This window comes from Taudactylus pleione, unplaced genomic scaffold (assembly GCF_031769625.1).
Source record: "Taudactylus pleione unplaced genomic scaffold, aTauple2 ptg000007l, whole genome shotgun sequence".
Classification (NCBI taxonomy): domain Eukaryota; kingdom Metazoa; phylum Chordata; class Amphibia; order Anura; family Myobatrachidae; genus Taudactylus; species Taudactylus pleione.
This window is the reverse complement of record NW_028284410.1, coordinates 1,990,105-2,012,944: the sequence shown is the minus strand read 5'-3', so window position 1 is coordinate 2,012,944 and position 22,840 is coordinate 1,990,105. Positions and strand designations below refer to the sequence as shown.

Here is a 22,840-nt window from a genome sequence, read left to right as displayed (position 1 = left end):
ACCCACCCTATTGACAGCAACGGCGACCTCCTCCCACATTCTCCACTTCTGGCTTTGGCTCATATTCCTGGCTGCCTGGGGCAGGATGTCAACGCACTTCTGGATCAAAACCTCCATCTCCTTGCTTGTGAAATGTGGCTGCCTTTTTTTTTTTGCAGCTTTGGCGGGTTGACTGGGGCCAGCAGTCTCTTCCATGTCATCCTCCTCACCTATTTGGGTAAATATGCAGATTTAGCCACTTCACAACTTGCACAATATTATGTTTTAAAATACTCATTGACACAAAATGCATGAAGGCCTTACCGCCGCAATTTTGACCATTGTTTCCCTGGTTTGAAGCCATGTCTCTGCTTCCAGCATGAAATCATCCAGAAATTCTATGTGATTTCGTGACGTATTTATACATGCGTCGTTAGTTTGCGGCCGCATCATTGATTGTGCGTCCCTATGATTCATCCTTAATTTGTGCGGGAAAATAAACACTATTTATGGCTTGGTGTGTGTGGATTCGAGGTGGGGTTGTTGGAGTGTTGTCAGTTAAGTGGTTTGGGTTTGGTTGGTTGGTTGCGTTTGGAGGATTTTGGAGAGTTGTTTTTTTGTTTGTTTTTGCTACATTTCTTTGGTTTTTCCGTTCGCATTTTTTTCATTTTTTCAACATCCTTTCCTGATTTGGTAATTTTTGTGCATTCAAATTTGTGGCCAATTGGTGTATTCTTCTGTTTTGTGGTTAGTTAATTTGTTTAACACTCATTTCATCTTTTTTAGTTTTTTTTTGTTTTCGGACCCAAAGAAGTTTTTTGAGGACATCTTATATATTCGAGTTGGGTAAGTCCATTTTTTGTCTTGCATTTGCGAATGAATTACGGCATTTTTGACTGTTGGTGTAGCGCCTTGCATTTGCGAATGAATTACTGCATTTTTGACTGTTGGTGTAGTGACTTGCATTTGCGAATAATTTACCGCATTTTTGACTGTTGGTGTAGCGCCTTGCATTTGCGAATGAATTACTGCATTTTTGACTGTTGGTGTAGTGACTTGCATTTGCGAATAATTTACCGCATTTTTGACTGTTGGTGTAGCGCCTTGCATTTGCGAATGAATTACTGCATTTTTGACTGTTGGTGTAGTGACTTGCATTTGCGAATAATTTACCGCATTTTTGACTGTTGGTGTGGTGACTTGCATTTGCGAATAATTTACCGCATTTTTGACTGTTGGTGTAGCGCCTTGCATTTGCGAATGAATTACTGCATTTTTGACTGTTGGTGTAGTGACTTGCATTTGCGAATAATTTACCGCATTTTTGACTGTTGGTGTAGCGCCTTGCATTTGCGAATGAATTACTGCATTTTTGACTGTTGGTGTAGTGACTTGCATTTGCGAATAATTTACCGCATTTTTGACTGTTGGTGTAGTGACTTGCATTTGCGAATAATTTACCGCATTTTTGACTGTTGGTGTAGTGACTTGCATTTGCGAATAATTTACCGCATTTTTGACTGTTGGTGTAGCGCCTTGCATTTGCGAATGAATTACTGCATTTTTGACTGTTGGTGTAGTGACTTGCACTTGCGAATAATTTACCGCATTTTTGACGGCTTATTCATCATATAATCCAGTTTTGCTTTTCCCTTTTCCATTTTTTGGGTCCATTTGAACCCTATTTGACGTACGGTGTGCAATGTAGTTTTCATCGATGGCCAAATGTGTTTTTCCGCTATTTTCTGTGTTGGCTTGCAACAATTTTTAAACCAAAAAAACACCCTCTAAATTTTTGAAGTCTCATTGTTGCCTTTTTTACAGTTTATACGTATCATGACAATACCCCGGCATGTAAGCAGCTATGGATGGTATCAGAAAGCTAAGTTGTTTTTTCTTACTTTTGGGGTGGGTCAAAAGCCTTACATTGTAAACTTTGAATTTCAGGTAGATCTGGGGCGAATTGTTCTGGCCCTGCTCCCGGAAGACGACCAACCTCAAACTCGTCCCAGGCGTAGGCATCGTAGGCATGCAAGGCCCCAGATATTTCGAACACGTGTCACCCTTTTTGGAATGCCCGATGATGAGGTTTTAAGACGCTACCGTCTACCTCCCAAAATCATCATAGACACTCTCTCATTAATAGAAAGTGATCTTGAGCGGCAAATTGACAGTCCAACAGCAATACCACCACTGACGCAATTTATGGTGGTGTTACATTTCTGTGCCTCAGGATCGTTTCAAACAACGGTGGGAATAGTGGCGGGCATCTCCCAATCCTCCTTTTCCCGGATCCTGAGGGCAGTGATGGAGGCACTTTTCAAGCACCTCCATCATTTTATTAAAATGCCTTTGGATATGGGTGCCCTTAGTGTGGCCAAGGCCAATTTTTACCAAATAGCTGGCTTCCCACACATCATAGGGGTTGTGGATGGTACTCACATACCACTTCAGCCTCCAGCACGGCTGGAGGCAATATTTAGAAACAGGAAACACTATCACTCCCTGAATGTAATGGTGGTATGTGATGCCTCCCTCCAGATCCTGTCCCTGAATGCTAAATTACCAGGAAGTGCACATGACTCCTTCGTCATCCGGCAATCAGGGATATGGCAGAAATTAACCAACCTACAAGCTGGTGATGCGTGGCTTCTGGGTAAGTGGAGACCTTTAGTACATAACAATGTTAAGCTTGATACACAGTGTTCCTGATGTGGTCTATTTTTGTTCACAGGAGACAGTGGATACCCTTGCATGTCCTGGCTGCTCACTCCTTATTTGGCTCCCACACCAGGGCCACAAAGTGCGTATAATTCCGCACTTACAGCCACCAGGCAAGTGGTGGAGCGCTGTATCGGCCTTTTAAAAGGCCGATTCAGATGCCTCCACCGCTCTGGTGGCGAGCTCATGTATGTGCCGGATATGGTGTCTAAAATTGTGGTCCTGTGTGGGATATTTCACAACATTGCCATAAGGAGTGGTGTCCCAATGCAGCCAGAGGATGCCTTACCTGAGGATGGCCCCCCCGAGGTTGGTCGAAGGTCAGTATGTGGGGGGGCCATACGCGATGATGTGGTGGCCAGATTTTTTAGGTAAGTTTGTTCAAAACTCCAGTGTTTATACCTAATGTGTTTGTTTTTTTTGGCAAACATCTAATTTTTTTTTAATTTTCTCACCATCTTCTGTTTGTTCACATAATCTTTGGCACTCCAACGCTCACTACTTCCTGCTACCCTTACCAAACCTGGATCTGGTCCTTTTGGGCATATATTCTGGAACCCATATCGCAACGCCATGTTTGTGGAATCATGTTGGCATGGTCCTTCGTCAACCAGTTCTTGATTTTGTGTTTTTATTTTTTTTTCTCTTGGTATGTGTTGTATTTGAATTTATCACTGTGTATTTTTTTTGGGAGTGACCACTTTGTTTTCTCTGTTATGTGGTGAATAAATGTTTGAAGAGTGAAATGGTCTTCCTTTTTTGGGACGTTAACAGCAAGTGTAACCAGGATAACACAAGTTACATTTGACTAAGGGGTAAACCAGTACTGACGCCAGTTGAGCAAAACTGAAATATGTTTTCAGCTTTCCAATCCACACCAAAAGGAAGCCTGGCCCAACCTTGGGATTTGTAAGATTGGCCTAAGCAGCTTGCGCACCAAGTAGGAACCTGGAAAATGTAGAAATCTGAAATTGACACTACACCCAAAAAGGGAAATTACATTGTTACTGTTATGTGTTTCTGGTGTCTGTTTGACATACAAAGACAAAACACAATCTAACTTTTAAAAAAGGGAAATCCTTGCAGGAACTTATGTCAGGCTAAACTATCTTGCTTTTGGTTTTTAAAAATGAGCCACAACGTATATTTGTCTTTAAAAATTTATTTGGCAAATACAACAAAAAAAAAAAAACTAATGCCGAAGGAGGCCAGACAGCCGGTCGAGGGCCACCAGAAGGCCGATTACATGGTGGCGCATCTGCCCCACAACATCCGCCACCTCTTGCCGACGCCTCTGTTCCTCTGTGGGTGAGAAAAGTGTGTGGGTTAATACAACAATAGGGACTCCACAGAAAAACATTAAAAAAAAAACCAAATCACTCCTAAACCCAAAAACATAAATAAAAAGGGTGGGCTGGCCAAAATACAAGGCCTAGGTACAAATTCCCACAGGTATGATATGTGTATGCTTAAATCACCAGGAAGAGGTAAAGGCAAACCTTCACAATCAACAAAAGTCAAGCCACAAAAACACGAAAAAAGGCACGACACATGATTACATACAAACAGTTTGTGGTTTAAAAAAAAATAATAAAAAACATACCGGGAAACAAATCGGGAGCTCCGGCAAAACCTCCATGATCCTCCTCGGAGGATCCGTCATTCCCCAAAGAATGGGGCGGAGTTATGCTGGACTCCGGGGAGGGGGTAATTGGAAGAGGGGTGGGTGGAGGAGAGGGGGAAGTGGGACGGAGGGGAAGGAGTCCCGACATTTCCGGGAGAGGGTCTGGGAAGGATGGGGAGGAGTGGGGAATAGGCGAAAGATTTGGGGTGGAGTGTTGGCTGGGGGTTGGGGAGAGTGGGCGGGAACGCCGACGTTGACGGCGGAGTCTTGGCTGTCCCCCTAAAATATGTCAAATACATTGCGTTTAGTTTATGGACAAATCCGGGCAAACAAACAAAAAAAAAAAAAGAAAAAAGAAATAAAACCAAAAAAAATAGCAGTAGAATTAAAAATTCATAAAAAGAGGGAAAACATGCAGACGCAGATATGAGTACAAATAATAAATAGAACAGACAGGAAAACATGCAGACGCAGATATGAGTACAAATAATAAATAGAACAGACAGGAAAACATGCAGACGCAGATATGAGTACAAATAATAAATAGAACAGACAGGAAAACATGCAGACGCAGATATGAGTACAAATAATAAATAGAACAGACAGGAAAACATGCAGACGCAGATATGAGTACAAATAATAAATAGAACAGACAGGAAAACATGCAGACGCAGATATGAGTACAAATAATAAATAGAACAGACAGGAAAACATGCAGACGCAGATATGAGTACAAATAATAAATAGAACAGACAGGAAAACATGCAGACGCAGATATGAGTACAAATAATAAATAGAACAGACAGGAAAACATGCACACGCAGATATGAGTACAAATAATAAATAGAACAGACAGGAAAACATGCACACGCAGATATGAGTACAAATAATAAATAGAACAGACAGGAAAACATGCACACGCAGATATGAGTACAAATAATAAATAGAACAGACAGGAAAACATGCACACGCAGATATGAGTACAAATAATAAATAGAACAGACAGGAAAACATGCACACGCAGTTTGCCCCACAAACACAAACATTAAAACCACAATACATAACACTTACTTGCCAGGATCTGCATGCGAAAGCATGCCAGCAAGCGGGGCGTTCGCCGTTGCAGGTCGGACCACCTGCGCTCCAGCTGCCCGATGTTGCGGCGTGATCCGAAGGACCGCAGGCGGGACCGTACCTCCGCATACGCGGAGCGCTTCTGCCGGTTGGTCATGGGTTGAGGCTGGCTGGTGATCCGGCGATCCATGACCTCCGTAAGCACCAGCAGCTCACGCCTGGTGAATGCGGAGGCTCTCATGATGGCAATGGTGTTTTTCTTAAAAATCATTTTTGATAAAGTGTGTAAAAATTTTCTGATTGGCTAATGTATTTTGGAAATTAACAGGAGCAATTTTATTGGTTAGTGTATGAGTCATGTGTTCGACAGGGCCAGAAATCTCTGGAGAGTTAGGATAGGCTTGATGCAGTGACATGCGTAAGCAAATTTAAATAAAGAAATGAACCCAGGGAAATATGCGGGGATACACAGCAATAGTACAATTGTTTAATTGTGGTTCACATGTTTTTTAAACAATAAAAGCGAATGTTTCATCCGTACGTATTCTGCGGGTAAACACAAACACAGACAAGAGTAAAGTTTCTTGCATTGTGTTGAAAAAAAACAAACAATTAAGCTAATTGATACATTGATTGGCATGATACGATTGATGGAGGTAGGCAGAATAAAGGAGCAGGTAATCGACATCTGACAAGGCCACTTCCTGTTTATACTTGTGCGTGCGTTCCTTTCAAGCCATTTCGGGGATGTACGCTCGCTATTTCGTACGCTCGTTAGTTAGAGGAGGGGTCGTCAGAGTTTAGGGAGGAATTTTAGATGCGAACGAAAATACGAGCGAGCCATTGAATTTAAATATTTTTGTACGTACGCCTAACGTACGTGCGCCCGCTTGCGTGCGGCTCTGAATGAGGGCCATAGTTCTCACCTTCTATCGCTCCATTGAAAATAGTACTGCTATCTTTTCTATTAAAAGTTTCCTTTAACACTTCCATAAAACTGCTCCATATACTTCTCTCTATGGGGCCTATTCATCATAACATAGTTATCACATGTGGATCCAGCCTTCTTCCCCATTCTGGGGTTTGATTAAGAGACTTGCGGTGAATCACATCACTAATCTGCACCCCATGCTGCAAGATGTCTCAATTCAAGTCAAATCATGTTGCCACTTGGATTTTCCTTCCAAGGATCTTCCAAGTAGGCATAGGCGTAACTACCATAGGTGCAAGGGGTGCAGCTGCTATAGGGCCCAGAGCTTGTGGGGCCCCATCTTTCTTGTCAAAGTTGCTTGTATTATATGCATTTTCCACCATTGGGTGGTACATAGGGGCCCTAACAAACTTTTGCTATGGGGCCTTCAAATACCTATTTAGGCCCCCTGCAGGTAGACATGCAATACTGGCAAGTACTGCATGCTCCATATTCTATACCTTCCAAAAATGCTCTACAAAACTAGTACTATGTGACACTAATAGGGGTACTCAATATGGGTGCGATAACATCGTTTTTTGCGTTAATATCTCACTTTTTAACGTTTTTGCGTTAATATCACTTGTTTTAGTTTTACACTGTATTCAATTTCAAAGACTTATCGCAGTTTTGAAAAGTCTTTGATAAAAAACGGTGATAACTTTTCACCATTGAATAGGTGTCGAAAAAAAGTGCAGAATAGGGGTTTAGGGGTGCAGGCTTAAAAAAAATAGCCTGCACCCCCGAGATTGACATTTAAAAAAGGACTGTGTCAAAAAAAGTGAAAAAAAAAAAAATAGGGACACCCCAAAAAATTTATTTCAAAATTGGGGTGCAAAAAATAAAATTGGGAAAAAATTGTTAAACAATAGGGAAATAGGTTCAGGGCTATTCTGCAAGTATGCGGCAGGTGTTTTCTAGAATAGAATTATAGCGGCAGGTGCACAAATGCAGAATTTTTAAAAACTTACTTTAGGGACATCAAAATATGCTAGTACCCATTTTCATGTACCCCAAATTTGATGGGACCACTTAAAAAAACGAAAAAAATAACCTAAGTGCTCTTCTGCAACAATTCTTCAATGTCGGGAAAAAAACACCTGCTGCGGCTATTTAAAGCCCCGACTTTCAATTAAAGGCTAAAACGGGGGTACCCATAGTGTTCCCCCATGTTTTTACAACTTTAGGGGGGTCTTACAATTATTTTAAGGAAAAATTCGTAACTTTACGCAAATCCAACTTCGGAGTTTCCCGTTTTCGTTAATTTGATATTGAATACGGGGATAAGCGGGAGGGCACACCATACCTTTACGCAGAAAAAAACTCCGATATGAAACGTTACCTTCGCCAGGGAAGTTAACCTTTCATATTGAATACCCCTCTAAGAGTAAAAGGTTGTGAGTTGGAGGAAGCCACAATCAAGATATTGCAGCTTGCAGTTTGTACTCCCGCTCATATCCCTCCTCAACAACCATTGTAAAGTGGCAAACAGAATTTATGTAATACAGAACCAAAGGAGTACAGGTGAAAATGGCTACATAGAGTAGTCTCCTAGGCACGGGCTAGGGCAGGGACTACAATGTATGGTGTAGGTGTACTAGTGCAGCTTAAATCTCTGATGACAATTAGTCCTTACTGTTGTAATCATAATTTATGCCTCCATGCACTGCATGGCAATATCCCTATGTTGCAAACTCATCTATAGATTACAAGCTTGCAAGAAATGCTCTCTTACCCCTTTGTAGGTTTGTCAGTACCAAGTCTTGATTGTTCCCAATTGCAAATTTGCAACTGTCACTCTGTGAGACTTTGGAAAATAGAAAAGTTTAAGCTGTCCCTGGTGCTCTCTGTGCAGACTGTGTTTGGGTCCTGAGTTGGTTGCAGCTGCCCTTAGAAGAAAAATTGTGCAATCTTTCAAATAAACTACTACAAAAAACGTGGGCTGCGCAATCCTAAAATTATGACCCAGCAAACTCACTATATGTTCAATATAAATTTATTATAACATGAGTATATAAAAAAATTATCTTTTTAATACCCAATAATTCTAAAAAGAAAATAACATTTACCTGAATGTTTTAAAAAACACCTGTAGGGAAGCCATCTTCAGATGGGGGGCTACAGCTACTGTCGGAAATGGAGAGACTGTGACAGCTATCGGAGATATCTGCTGAGGTCTCTCCTTCATACATTGGGGTGATACTAAATATTTTCATGTGTCCCCGTAATTATTGAATGATAAGTAGGCCTCTATGCAAGTCTGTTAAAACTAATAGCCATCAATAGCCTTTTAGTTACTTCTTTAACCCTCATTTCCTAGGCTGTCAGTTAACCCCAACCACACACCACAGTCACTATCCATCATTGGGCATCCTGAATGTATAATAATAAAATCAATTCAAATAGTTTAGCCTATGTAAAATGCTTGGCATATGTACATAGAGAATATATGACCAAGCCACCAAAATACCTGGTTGTTAGTATAGTCAAGATTTGCTACAACTTTCAAAATCCCATTTATGTTGTGAGCAGCTGATAACAGATGCACTGTAGGTACCGTATCTCTCCCGACCTCCCGAGAGAATTTGGCAGTCCCCAGCATGACACCCACTTCCTGGCTGAAGTGGGCAGCCCTGGGGTTAAATGACGCAATTTACATTGAATCGCATCATTTTTGCCATGCTCTCTGCTCTAAAATATTATGAATCGCGACTTTCAACTGCAGGGGGTGGGGCCACAATGAAGTAATTGAGACACCATACCCGCCTGCTCATGCAACATGGCTTAACCCTTTCAGGACCCTTTTCCAGGAAGGTGGATCTGAAAATGTCAGCAAGTATGTTATAACCACGCTCTTAATCACTGCTGATAGATACTGTGGCTTTAAAATATCAGTACACTAAATAAATAAAAATTAAAGCATAACATAAGGATCCTTTCCCTAACAAGAGCATGTCAGGTTGAGTAGGACAAGTAGCTGCTAACTGCAAATGTATTATTTTCCTTAGATAGAAGTCTCCATCGTTCTCCATGGAGTTAAAAACTTTTGTGTTATCCATGTTTTCTTCTTATAGAAAACAAATGGGAGGCATGCCTTGAGCGCTAAAGATCCTAAAACTAGTTTGCATGTGGATGGAATCTGTTCCACTATTCGCCTTTATTTAAGTAACACACACTTTTATGCCTTGCCAAGGTCGGGGTCTGTCATAGTTAATTTGCAAATGTACAGTATTATGTCCGTGTTATGACTGTGTATAATATTAATGTGCTCTGTGTTTTCTTCTCCATGTTCAGCTTTTATGTAATGCCAGGTATAAAACTGGTATAACACCACTGGATACCACTAATGAAGTACGTATTTACAGAGTTGGTACATACTTCCCAACATTCTGAGGATGGCACTCTGGACTCTCTGAGCGCCCGAAAAAGGGCGTGACCTATTGGCATGGCCCCATTTTCATCACTCTGAGGGCGTGCCCAGCCCTCCCAAAGATGCCCCCAGGCTCTCACTGCACTGTGAACAGATGCCATGCACATGCTAAGCAGAGCAGTGGAGAGTCTTCCCTCTGAAATGTCACCCCCCAGTGGGACACTGGGGCCAGTGGGAGGGACAGCGGGACAGTCCTAGATTAAGGGGACTGTCCCACTGAAAGTGGAACAATTGGGAATTATGTCAGTAGTCAACATTTACAGTGTTGACATTCATAATGTCAGCAACACAATGTCAACAGTTATAGCTGGACAAGGGGACCGACTGGCGCCAGGGAGTAGGTAAGTATGTAGTGTCAGTGGGGTGAGTACAGTAGCGTAACTAGAGTATTTGGTGCCCAGGGCAAATGTAAAAATGGAGCCCCCACCCTATGTGCGTGCGCCGAAGGCGCACACGGCAAAAAAATGGGCGTGGTCACGTAAAAATGGGGCGTGTCAACATGACACACACCCCTTTATCGTCACTCTGAACATTCCTTTCCATATGCACCTTAACCCCAGTAGTGCCCCTTATACAGTACCCCCAGTATGCAATGTTCCCAGTTGTGGTCCCTCTTATGCAGGCCCATAGTAGTGCCCCTTAGACAGTACCCCCAGTAGTGGTCCCCCTTATGCAGCCCCCCATTAGTTCCCCTTATACAGTACCCCCAGTATGCAGTGGTCCCCCTTATGCAGCCCCTCATTCGTTCCCCTTATTCAGTGCCTCCAGTAATGGTCCCCCTTATACAGTGCCCCCAGTAGCAGTCCCCCCAATGCAGTGCCCCCAGTAGTGGTACCCCCTTATGCAGTGCCCTTTATATAGTGCCCCTAGTAATAGTCGCCCCTATGCAGTGCCCCCAGTAGTGGTACCCCCTATGCAGTGCCCTTTATATAGTACCCCCAGCATTAGTCCCCCCCATGCAGTGCCCCCAGTAGTGGTCCCCCTTATGCATGCCCCCAGCAGTGATCCCCCCTATCCAGTGCCCCTTATACTGTGCGCCCTGTAGTGGTCCTCCCTATTTAGTGCCCCCAGTAGTGGTCCCCGCAGTCCCCATAGTAATAAGCTCCTTATATAGTGCCCCCAGCAGTAGTCGTCCCCCCATGCAGTGCCCCCAGTAATGATCCCCCTTATGTAGTGGCCCTCCCTATTTAGTGCACCCAGTAGTGGTCTCCTAGTAGTAAGCGCCTTATATAGTGTCCTCAGTAGAAGTTTCCCTTGTGCCCCTAATAGTAAGCCCCTTATATAGTGCCCCCAGTAGTAGTTTCCCCCCCAGTAGTAGTCCCCAGTAGAGGTTCCCCCTCCCGATGCAGTGCCCCCAGTAGTAGCCCCCCAGTTGTAGTCCCCAGTAGTGCCCCACCCCCAGTAGAGGTCCTCCACAGTAGTAGCCCCCCCCCATAGTGCAGACACACAAGTTACATTTAAAAAAAATAATACACTTACCTGAATCCACGCTCCGGCTCAGGCCACTGCTCCCACCGTCGCTGCACGTCAGCCCTACCGGGCTGGCACGCTCTGCATTATGGGAGAGACGTCATGACGTCTCTCTCATTATCACTGCAGGAGCCGGAAGGTGGAGCTCATGAGTGAGTTCCAGCCCGGCTCTTGCAGTGGACGCTACAGCAGTCAATGAGAGTCTGTCTGACTGTCATTGGCTGCTGGTTAACATACACATCGCCGCCGTGTGGTGGTGATGTGTGTGCAGCAGCAGCAGCAGCAGAAGCCAATGAGAGTCTGTCTGACTGCTGGTTAACACGAACATCGCTGCCATGCTGGCGGCAATGTGTGTGTTAAACTGCACAGCCTGAGCCCGCCTCCCACCCTCCTCCTGGCACTATTGGGTAAGCGCTCAGGGGGAGGGAAGGGGCTCGGCTGTGTAGCACACGACCGGTGCTGGGCACAGGGAAGCCTAGTGCCGGTGCTGTGTAAATGTGTAGCGCTGACCGCACACACACTGCGGCACTACATTGCCTAACTAGGACGGGCCAGGCCGTGGCCAACGGGGGGGCCTCCCCCACGCCGCCTGTCCTATGGCACCCAGGGCACGTGCCCCGCTCACCCTGCCCTAGTTACGCCACTGGGTGAGTATGAGTGCAGTTGAGAGAGTGAGTGAGTGAATGTGTAATAAATAATTAAACATTCAATGTGTGTGTACTGTCATTATTTTAATATTCCCTTTACAGGAGGACTATAGGTACCAGCAGGCCCTTAATACCCGGGCTTGCAAGCGAGGCAGGCTCTTGGGACCTGTAGTCCTACAGTAAAGGACAATGTTGGTTTATCAACTCTGCACCACCGTCCAGGGGTGCGGGGAATAGCCCCAGGCTTTAATCCAGGAGAGGAGTATATTCAAGATGGGGATCCCTTTAATGGGGGTTTCCCACTTTCTGAGGAATCCCTGGCCTGGACTGACTAGTTGGGGGCTGATTAATGCTTTTGCGGGGGACTCAGTCAAGTGTGTCCCCCACCTGTGGCATTGCCCCCTGCTAGTGCTGGTTCATGGAAATATGGGGGATCCCTATGCATTTTTCCCCATGTTTTCTGAACCAGGACCAGCTCAGAGAACCCAGTTCTAGTTCAATACAGGGGACCACTATGCATTTTTCCCCGTATTTTCTGATTAACCATTTAATGTCTTTATTACACTCAGAAGCATGCACAGATCTCACTGATCTGTACATGCATCTGCTAAACATGCTGCTCAGGAGGTGGTCTATTTTTACCTTCTACTTGACACGAGTTTGCTCTATTTACAATTGTGTTAGCAGACACAAGTCTTGGTAAATTCCTTTGTCGTATTTCTGCTTATGGAAAGTGCTTGCGAGTTTGGCCAATGTGTATTTACTTCTATTTGTGTTTTCATCTGTGTTTTTCAGAGAGATTTGTGTTTAGTCACCCATGTTTGCCTTTAGTAAATCCCTGTGTTTGAAAAACAGGGCTAACTCGCCCATGAATGGCATCTCTGGCAGAAACGATTCTTAGTACATTTACACCTAAGTATCCTTTGCGTGGAGGATAGGACAGCTGTTTTCACTGTTCCTTGTGGGAGAACCAAAAACATTTTTTCTTTACAAAAAAAGGAAAAGAAACCAAGGTATGACTTCACATGTTCTTTTGGAGAACTTCTGCATAAAAATGGCTTTCTTTTACAATGACAAATGATTCCCTGCATGGCAGGAACGCATGTGGCCGTGGGGAAGAATGAGGGAGGGAGGGAGGGAGGGAGGGAGGGAGGAAGTAGAAAGCCTGGACAGATTTTAGTCTGCAGGCAGTCACAGATGGATGGAGGTTATCTGAGGGCAGTGCGGGTGGACTATCTTGCCTTGACAGTAAAACAATTATGTCACTGTATTGCCTAATAGGGCAGCACAGTCATAAAACAACTGTAGGAGGAATTATATATCTGTGTCACATTTTCATTTTCACTATTAATGTAATATTGCTACACATAGCAACCTGTTGTCCTGCCCCTTTTTTCTTCTCTGTTTTTAAATGGTCAGAGTCAGACTCTTTACATCATGCATTTCAAATAATCTTAAAGAAAAAAAACAAACACTTCAACAACTAAACTCCACATTTTATTTTGTAGTTTATCTCCTGAGCACATGACCTGCACACATTTTATCTAAGCATCTTGCTGTCAGATCTATTTAAACAGGATTCCAATATACACTGATCAGTCAAAACATTATGACCACCTGCTTAATATGCTGTTGCTCCTCTGTGTGCTGCCAAAACAGCTCTGACCCGTGTCGAAGCTGGATTATTGGCTGAGACAAGATCAGTTTAAAATTGAATCGCAGCGACACCATCTTGCGACTGGCCGCAAGACGCCATTTTGCGAATGGCCGCCTAAGCGCCATTTTAGATAAACTCACACTTTAGTACATGTGGCAATATTACTATTAGCATCATGTGATTGCATCTGTGACCATTGCCATAAGTTACGGCGATTCACCAAAAGCCCATTTCATGACTTTACGTAGTTTGGGTGCTCTGGATAAAGTGTATATTATTATAATTCCCCTAAAGGATATATTTTCAAAATTGGATTGCATTAGCTAAACAGAGCAAATGGCCACGTGACAACTAGCCTGTGTAGACAAGTTTCCTGGATATAACGTCTGCTCTCACTCCAGGTGGCCCTGCTCGAATACACACCTTACATTAGCAGGCTTCCTGCAATAAAATACCTTCAAAGCCAAGAGTGTTATCTTAGGTTTGGGTCTTGTAGCTGTGCTAATTTGCATTTACACAAGAGCCTGGGAGAACAAAGGACTTTACTTTTGAGCCTGGGAAGTGTGGGGGCTGCTGAGAGAGGGGGGCGTGTGGAACTATAAGGCTCAGCATTCCACACTGTTAGGTGTTCACTTAGTTTAAGTGAGATTTAAGTGCACCATTTCTCATACACACATTAATGCGCACAATTGCGCTGTTAACTAATCGCATATTAGCGAATGCATAAGATCCTGTATGAAAACGCTGTTAGTTAGCTTCATGCGCACGCATCTGCCCCAAGTTAACTAGCGTCTTTACATCACACCCCGCATACTTACACATTACATATTCACATAAAAGGTTTAATAAGCTTTAAGGTATAAGATTTAAGTTTGTTCAGTTAGTATAAATGCTGTGAAATAAAGATAATTTGGTAATTAAGGTTTTATACATGATAAGTAAGCAGTGTTTGGTATCGTACTGATGCGTACTCTTTCAACAGAATTCCGGTATTATCGGTGTGGAGATCGCATCATGCATTCTCAACTTATGGACCGCAGAGACTTCAAGCAACAAAATGTATATTATATGAACAACTGTTAGGATGTTGCATGGGGCAGGAAACCAGAGACCCTCAGTTGTTGGAGGCTGGGTTGTGTCTATTTGAATCAGCCTGTTAAATGCTCTGTAACAGATGCATCCCCCTTGAGGACCATTGGCATCAGCAACAAACTTCTCTATTGTGTTGTCTATTTCTGGGGGGTATAAATATGTGTGCTAGTGTAGCAGGGCTGAGTGTACCAGTGCGGTCACTCACCCTGCTACTAGACATCCTCACCCTCCACGCTTGGATGGTGGGGGTGCCTTGGGGCAGCGGGAGTGGGGTGGGATCCGGAGAGATCCCAGCCCCGTTCGAGCGTGTGGCGGGGCCCATCCGCAAGCTGGCCGGCGGGCCAGGATCAGTCATGATCCCACCCCCCATCCGGCGCAGCGGGCGTGGGGGTACGGCGGGTTTCCGCCGCTACTCCACGGGCGTGATGGCAAGTCTGAATCTTGGTGGATTCAGACTCAGCCAATCAGCACGTGCCCCTTTGAATGTGGCGCCGATTGTGAACCAATCAGGGCTCACAGATCGGCAGCCAGCAGGGGATGGCCACGGCGAGCCAATCGTAGCTTGCCGCATCATCACCCCGCCCCCTGGCGTCGGCTTGAATTAGCTGGCGCGAGGAGGGGACAAGGCGTGCGACGGCCGGGACGGAGCGGTGAAGAGCTCCCGAAGATAGGAGAACGAAGACAACGGAAGTCCCGCAGGGCGTCGGCCATCGAAAAAGAGCTCACCCAGGCCGCCGCCCGCCGGGCGAAGAGCTGCAGACCGGCGCCCACCAGGAGTGAAGATGGAGAAGGCACCGGAGGCCCTGGGGCAGCAGTGTGCGATGCAAAAGAGCTAGCCCTGGCCACTGCTGCCCAGGTGAAGACTGCAGGAAGCCCGGAGGTGGCGGACGTTGTTCCACCTCCGGTGAAGACCACGCGGAGGCTGGGCCAGGCTCGGCTCCGCCAGGCCCCGGGACTGGTAAGTCCCTCACACCTCCCTAGACCACCAGGGTTCGGCGCTAGGCCGTGGGTCATTGTAATTCGGCGCTAGGCCGTGTCTCATTGTAATTCAGCGCTAGGCCGTGGGTCATTGTAATTCAGCGCTAGGCCGTGGGTCATTGTAATTCGGCGCTAGGCCGTATCTCATTGTAATTCGGCGCTAGGCCATGGGTCATTGTAATTCGGCACTAGGCCGTGTCTCATGGTAATTCGGCGCTAGGCCGTATCTCATTGTAATTCGGCGCTAGGCCATGGGTCATTGTAATTCGGCACTAGGCCGTGTCTCATGGTAATTCGGCGCTCGGCCGTGTCTCATTGTAATTCGGCGCTAGGCCGTGGGTCACTGTAATTCAGCACTAGGCCGTGTCTCATGGTAATTCGGCGCTAGGCCGTGTCTCATGGTAATTCAGCGCTAGGCCGTGTCTCATGGTAATTCAGTGCTAGGCCGTGTCTCATGGTAATTCGGCACTAGGCCGTGTCTCATGGTAATTCGGCGCTAGGCCGTGTCTCATGGTAATTCGGTGCTAGGCCGTGCCTCATGGTAAGTCGGCGCTAGGCCGTGGGGTATGTTAATTCGGCACCAGGCCGTGGTCACTTTGAGTCGGTGTTAGGCCATAGGAGTTGTTGCTGTCGGCGTTAGGCCGTGATCTTTGTAGTTCGGCGCTAGGCCTTGGACAAGGGACAGTCAGGCTAGGCCACAGGTACGCAAGGGCAGAAGGCCCTAGAAGCATCGTGAAAATTGGTCAGGCGGTCAGGCCCCCATCAAAGGTAGACCGGGCTGGGACCAGGACGTTCTCCCCCTCAATCAGGCCCCCATTAAAGGTAGGCTGTTGGTAAGTCGCTGTATCTCCCACAGTCAGGCCCCCATTAAAGGTAGGCAGTGGTAAGGCATCTGTTATCGTATCGGGTCCTGTGCGGGGCTCTTGCTGTTGTGTTCATCTACAGGTGCTGAGATCAGGACTCGTCCAGCAAAGGGACAAGATTATTTTCGGTGAGCGTAATTGTTTTGTGTGCTGTTTGTGTTGTGTGTCACCCAACTTCCCTTTTCCCTGTCGGGCGTTTTCGTTCGGGTTACACCCTTGTGCTTGGCATGTAGGTGTAGCCAGTCTGAGGCCTAAAGTGCCAATGATGACCATCCACTGATCCCAGTGGAGGTCACCCCGCCTCAGCACCTTGTTCTTTTCCAGGGCCAGGAGTGGAAACCCAGTTCGCGACTGTCCGCGTCCGACCTGTGTTCCAGGACCGTCGACGGGAGCGCCCTCGGCGGCCTGAAGGTGAGAGTCTGGGAGTCAGGAGGTAAGTGTCAGAGTCCACCGGCACCGCAGCCGAGGTTCCAGACTGTACCCACCTCTTACACTCCAACACTGGGTCTTAGTCTTCTTGCTGAATGCTGACTGACGAGGGGTTTCTTACTGATGCCTAACAACTGGACCAGAGAGCGCTGCGTATGTATAATTGTACTTGGGTCTGTATAATCTCTTTGCGCTTAGATTATATGAGGATCATAGCGTGTAACTGCTGTACTTTTACTTGAATAATACTTTGTGCTTTGGAACCACAGATTCTAGGTCTGAAGTCTTTATTTACTGTATGACTGCGTACGCAAAATAGCGTCATCCTTAGAGGTTTATAGGTAGGATAGTAGAAGGTATAGACAGGGGTATATAGAGGTTCAATTTCAGTATCGTTACCCGCCAAGCAGGGCCATAGTTAGGGTAGTGCAGCCGGTGCCATCGCACAGGGCACCACAGGTCAGGGGGCGCTGGTTGGGCCTGTCAAATTTCTGTTTATTATCATTCTTGTAGCTTCCTCTTATTTCATCCCCAGCATCTCCTGGCCTCTCCTATCTCTTCCCTGGCCCTTCCCCATGAAGCCATGACCCTTTTTTGGGTGCTTTATGTCCCTTTGAAAAATTAGGGGGGCGCAAATGCTCTTTCTGGCACAGGGCACCAAAAAAGTCTAGTTACGGCTCTGCCGCCAAGACATGGTCTGTACCAGACCTATGAATGTGTGCTGTGGTATATGGTACCAGGATGTTACCAGCAGATCCTTTAACTTGTGTAAAAGACCCCCATACACCTTAGTAATGATTTCCTGTTCTGTCGATGTCAATCCAATCTGCCAATCCATGGATATTGATGAACTCGATCCATCGGCGGATCAGGAAAATTCAACATATTAAAAATCCCCAGCTTGCCGATTCCGATCATTTTCGAGTCGGGATCGGGGAATCTAGATTTTTCAACATATTGAATCCTCATTCCCCCGGCTCTGACGTCAGCAGAACATGGCACTGCAACAATCTGTCACAGATGTATGGGCACCATAAGTTGTGAGGTGGAGCCGCTGTGGTTGGGACTTGTTATCCTAATGCTCGATTAGACTGAGATCTGGCCAATTTGGAGGCCAGGACAACACCTTGAAATTTTCATCATGTTCTGCAAACCATGCTTGAACAATCTGTGCAGTATGGGAGGGCACATTATCCTGCTGAAAGAGGCCACTTCCATTAGAGACTGCCGTGAAAGGATGTGGTTTCGCTTCACGTTGGGAGTAGACATAATGTTTTGGCTCATGGATGTATATATTTATATACTTTTTTTTATTATTATTGAGACATTGTAGATCCACAAAATAAAAATTAATACATAATATAATTGCAATGTTTTTTGGAAAATACAAATTACATGTGTAAATATATAGTTGTGTAGTCAACAGATATAAGAACATTATATAAACATCGAATAGACAATCACTGTTATCACACTTATAACTACATTTAAAAACTGAACAATTTCCAATATATTTGTAAAACACTAAACATTGTCGAAGCCGGATAATTGGCCGAGACAGAATCGGTTTAAAATTAAATCTGCACAACGCCATTTTGTGAATGGCATTGAGACACCATTTTGCGACTGGCCGCCCAGCGCCATTTTAGCGAATCTCGCCCATTAAAAGTACATACGGCGATGCTATTATTTAGCGTCGTGCGATTCCCATGCAATAGAAAGATGTTAAAAGTCCTCATTAAACAAATACAGACCATCACTAAAACATATAAAATGATCAACCCTGCAAAACATGTACCATGGTGTACTCCACAAACACGTAGTCGCACGCTAACTAGAGTCTTTTCTCACTACCCCAATACTTACACACTGCACACTTACATATAAAGGTTCCCTAGCATTAAAGTGTAATATTCAAGGTTTATTCAGTATTAGTAATGTTGTGAAATAAATGTAATTTGATATCTAAGGTTTAGTACATGGTAAGCAGACCGTGTTTGGTGTCGTTCCGATCCACTGTGTCTTTGCAGATTTCTGGTATCATCGGTGAGGAGATCGCAACATGTGTCTGCAAACTATGGACCATAGAGAGTTAAACATTAAAATGTACTCTGTAATGTAGCCAGCTTAGATTTATTATGCAACGGGAAAAAGGACACAAAGAGCTGTTGGAGGCTGGATTGTGACCATACGAACTGACCTATGAACTATACTGTAAAAGAAGAACCAGGAAGAAGAACCAATAGAAAAATGACAACCTGTTCTATTGTATTGCCTATCTCTGTAAGGGTATATATATGAGCTCTCTGAAACTGGATCTCAGTCTTCTTGCTTTGCTGTTGACGGAGGTCTGGGTCCAGAGTGCATGCGCATGAAACGACTGTACCTTGGGTCTGTATAATTTATTTGCGCTAATTGTATTTAGATCACAGAGTGTAACTATCTGTTTTTATGTTGAATAAAAACTTTTTGTGCTTTGGAACCACAATCAAAGTCTGAAAGCAATTATTTCTTGTGCGACTCATACCGCTAGATAGCGACAATTTTTAGAGTGTATAGGTAGGTAAGAATATGTAGGTAGGAATCGATAACATAATTCCTTGAGCTCTGAATATAGACATCAAACAAATTTAAATAAATCGGCTAGGGAGACAGGCAGGTCTTGTACTGCCAATCTAGTGAGATACCAAGCAGTATTTTTAAGACTATGTTGTATCTGTTGTCTAGTCGTGAGTGGGAGATTATTAATATAAGACTCCCACAAAGTAAAAAACGTTCCATCTGCCTCTCTTTTTGGAGGAGTGTTTCCACCCAATCCATTTTGAACAAAAAGTAAAGTTTATTGAGAAGCAGGGGCATTTGGGGCAGAGTACTATCCAAGAGTACTATCCAACCAACCTTGTAATATTGTTTTCTTAAGAGGAAAGAAGCGATTCTGCACAGAACTGAGAATAAATTATCAACCAACCATTCAAAAAATCACAGAATATTATCTATCATAAATGATTGTTGGTGGTGCGCCCACAGCCCAATATATATACAGTCAGGTGCATAAATATTGGAACATTGACAGAATTTTCATATTTTGGCCTCTATTCACCACCACAATGGCTTTGAAATTAAACAAACAAGATGTGCTTTTACTGCAGACTTTCAGATTTAATTTGAGGGTAATTACATCCAAATCAGGTGAACGGTGTAGGAATTATAACGGTTTCTATATGTGCCTCCCACTTTTTAAGGGGCCAAAAGTAATGGGACAAACTAAACAAACCTAAATCTAACTTTCACTTTATAATACTTTGTTGCAAATCCTTTGCAGGCAATTACAGCCTGAAGTCTGGAACACATAGACATCACCAGACGCTGGGTTTCATCCCTGGTGATGCTCTGCCAGGCCTCTACTGCAAATCTCTTCAGTTCCTACTTGTTCTTGGGGCATTTTCCCTTCAGTTTTGTCTTCATCAAGTGAAATGCATGCTCAATCGGGTTCAGGTCAGGGGATTGACTTGGCCATTGCATAACATTCCACTTTTTAGCCTTAAAAAACTCTTTGGTTGCTTTTGCAGTATGCTTCGGGTCATCGTCCATCTGCACTGTGAAGCGCCGTCCAATGAGTTCTGAAGCATTTGACTGAATATGAGCATATAATATTGCCCGAAACACTTCAGAATTCATTTTGCTCCTTTTGTCAGCAGTCACATCATAAATAAATACAAGGAAACCAGTTCCATTGGCAGCCATACATGCCCACACCATGACACTACCACCACCATGCTTCACTGATGAGGTGGTATGTTTTGGATCAATAGCAGTTCCTTTCCTTCTCCATACTCTTCTCTTCCCATCACTCTGGTACAAGTTGACATTTGTCTCATCTGTCCATAGGATGTTGTTACAGAACTGTAATGGCTTTTTTAGATGTTGTTTGGCAAACTCTAATCTGGTCTTCCTGTTTTTGAGGCTCACCAATGGTTTACATCTTTTGGTGAACCCTCTATATTCACTCTTGTGAAGTCTTCTCTTGACTGTTGACTTTGACACATATACCCCTACCTCCTGGAGAGTGTTCTTGATTTGGCCAACCGTTATGAAGGGGTTTTTCTTCACCAGGGAAATAATTCTTCTGTCATCCACCACAGTTGTTTTCCATGGTTTTCCGGGTCTTTTGGTGTTGCTGAGCTCTCCGGTGCGTTCTTTCTTTTTAAGAATGTTCCAAACAGTTGATTTGGCCACACGTAATGTTTTTGCGATCTTTCTGATGGGTTTGTTTTGATTTTTCAGCCTAATGATGGCTTGCTTCACTGATAGTGAAAGCTCTTTGGATCTCATATTGAGAGTCGACAGCAACTGATTCCAAATGCAAATGTCACATCTAGAATCAACGCCAGACCTTTTACCTGCTTAATTGATAATGAAATAACGGGGGAATAGCCCACACCTGTCCATGAAATAACTTTTGAGTTGATAGTCCCATTATTATTGGCCCCTTAAAAAGTGGGAGGCACATATAGAAACCGTTGTAATTCCTACACCATTCACCTGATTTGGATGTAATTACCCTCAAATTAAATCTGAAAGTCTGCAGTTAAAGCACATCTTGTTTGTTTCATTTCAAAGCCATTGTGGTGGTGAATAGAGGCAAAAATATGAAAATTCTGTCAATGTCCCAATATTTATGCACCTGACTGTATGTTAAGCAACAAGAGAGAGAAAAGTAGGGCTATTATCTGGGGCACTCTAAAATAAATTATTGTTAATTAAAACTTAACTTTTATTAATAGCAATATAATAGTATGGTACCATATAGTTTAATCAAAAATTCAGATGGTATACATCCATCATAAAGAACAGATTTCATAAAACATAATGAAATCTAAAGGCGAATTTTTTAAAAATATTACACAATCAGAAAGTGATATATTTGATTGATAATATATACAGAAAAAACTCTCCTATGTCTATATTGTTTGGCCATGTGCAAAAATACTCCCAATGGTATATTTTACACTACAGCACCTGGTATTCCCTGGAGGTCACCCTTCCAGGTACTAACCAGGCCAAATACAGTTTAGCTTCCAAGATCAGACGAGATTGGGCAATCAAGTAATGTATGGCTGTAGGTCTAGTAGGGAAAATTGCACAGTTCCTAGGTCAAAACAATATATATGTAGGACTAGTAGCATCTGTAGTCCATTTGTTGATGAGTAGCAATTTCCAAAAAAAGAATGCGCAAGCAAACTTTATTGTTCCACGTATCATAATATATCAAATCATATCATAAATTCAATACACGAGTAATATAGTATACTACTGAACTCATATATATTATTCATTCATAAAGGCTACATGAAGAACATATTGAGTTAATCGTACGGAATAATGAGTAATGACCTGTAATCTCATCGTCAATCAAATTAGGAGCAGTATTGCAAGTACCAACTGGATAAGAGTATATGTCAGTATCCGACAATAATAATTGGTATAACAAACAAAATGACACAACAGGTGACACCTGTTGTGTCATTTTGTTTGTTATACCAATTATTATTGTCGGATACTGACATATACTCTCAGGGGTGTATCTAGGGGTTTGGGCGCCCCTGGCAAAGTAATGGACTGGCGCCCCCCTTATTTTCTGAATTACACTCTGTACTTATAATGTCTCCCAGCCAGCCCCCTTCTCTCTTCCAAGCCAGTCCCCATGTTTCATCAGCCAACATCTCCTTCTGTTTAATCAGGCAGCATCCCTTCTGTCTCCCCAGCCATACCCCTCCTGCCTCCAAAGCCAGCCCCCCTTCTGTCTCCCCAGCCATACCCCTCCTGCCTCCAAAGCCAGCCCCCCTTCTGTCTCCCCAGCCAGACGGACTGGGGCACGAAGGGCAAACAGGAAAATACAATGGAGT

General features: G+C 44.1%; 1 pseudogene; it reads right to left on the bottom strand.

The window, feature by feature from the left end:
- Positions 1 to 21,941: 21,941 nt before the first annotated feature.
- On the bottom strand, positions 21,942 to 22,059 carry LOC148542850 (5S ribosomal RNA; annotated as a pseudogene).
- Positions 22,060 to 22,840: the final 781 nt, after the last annotated feature.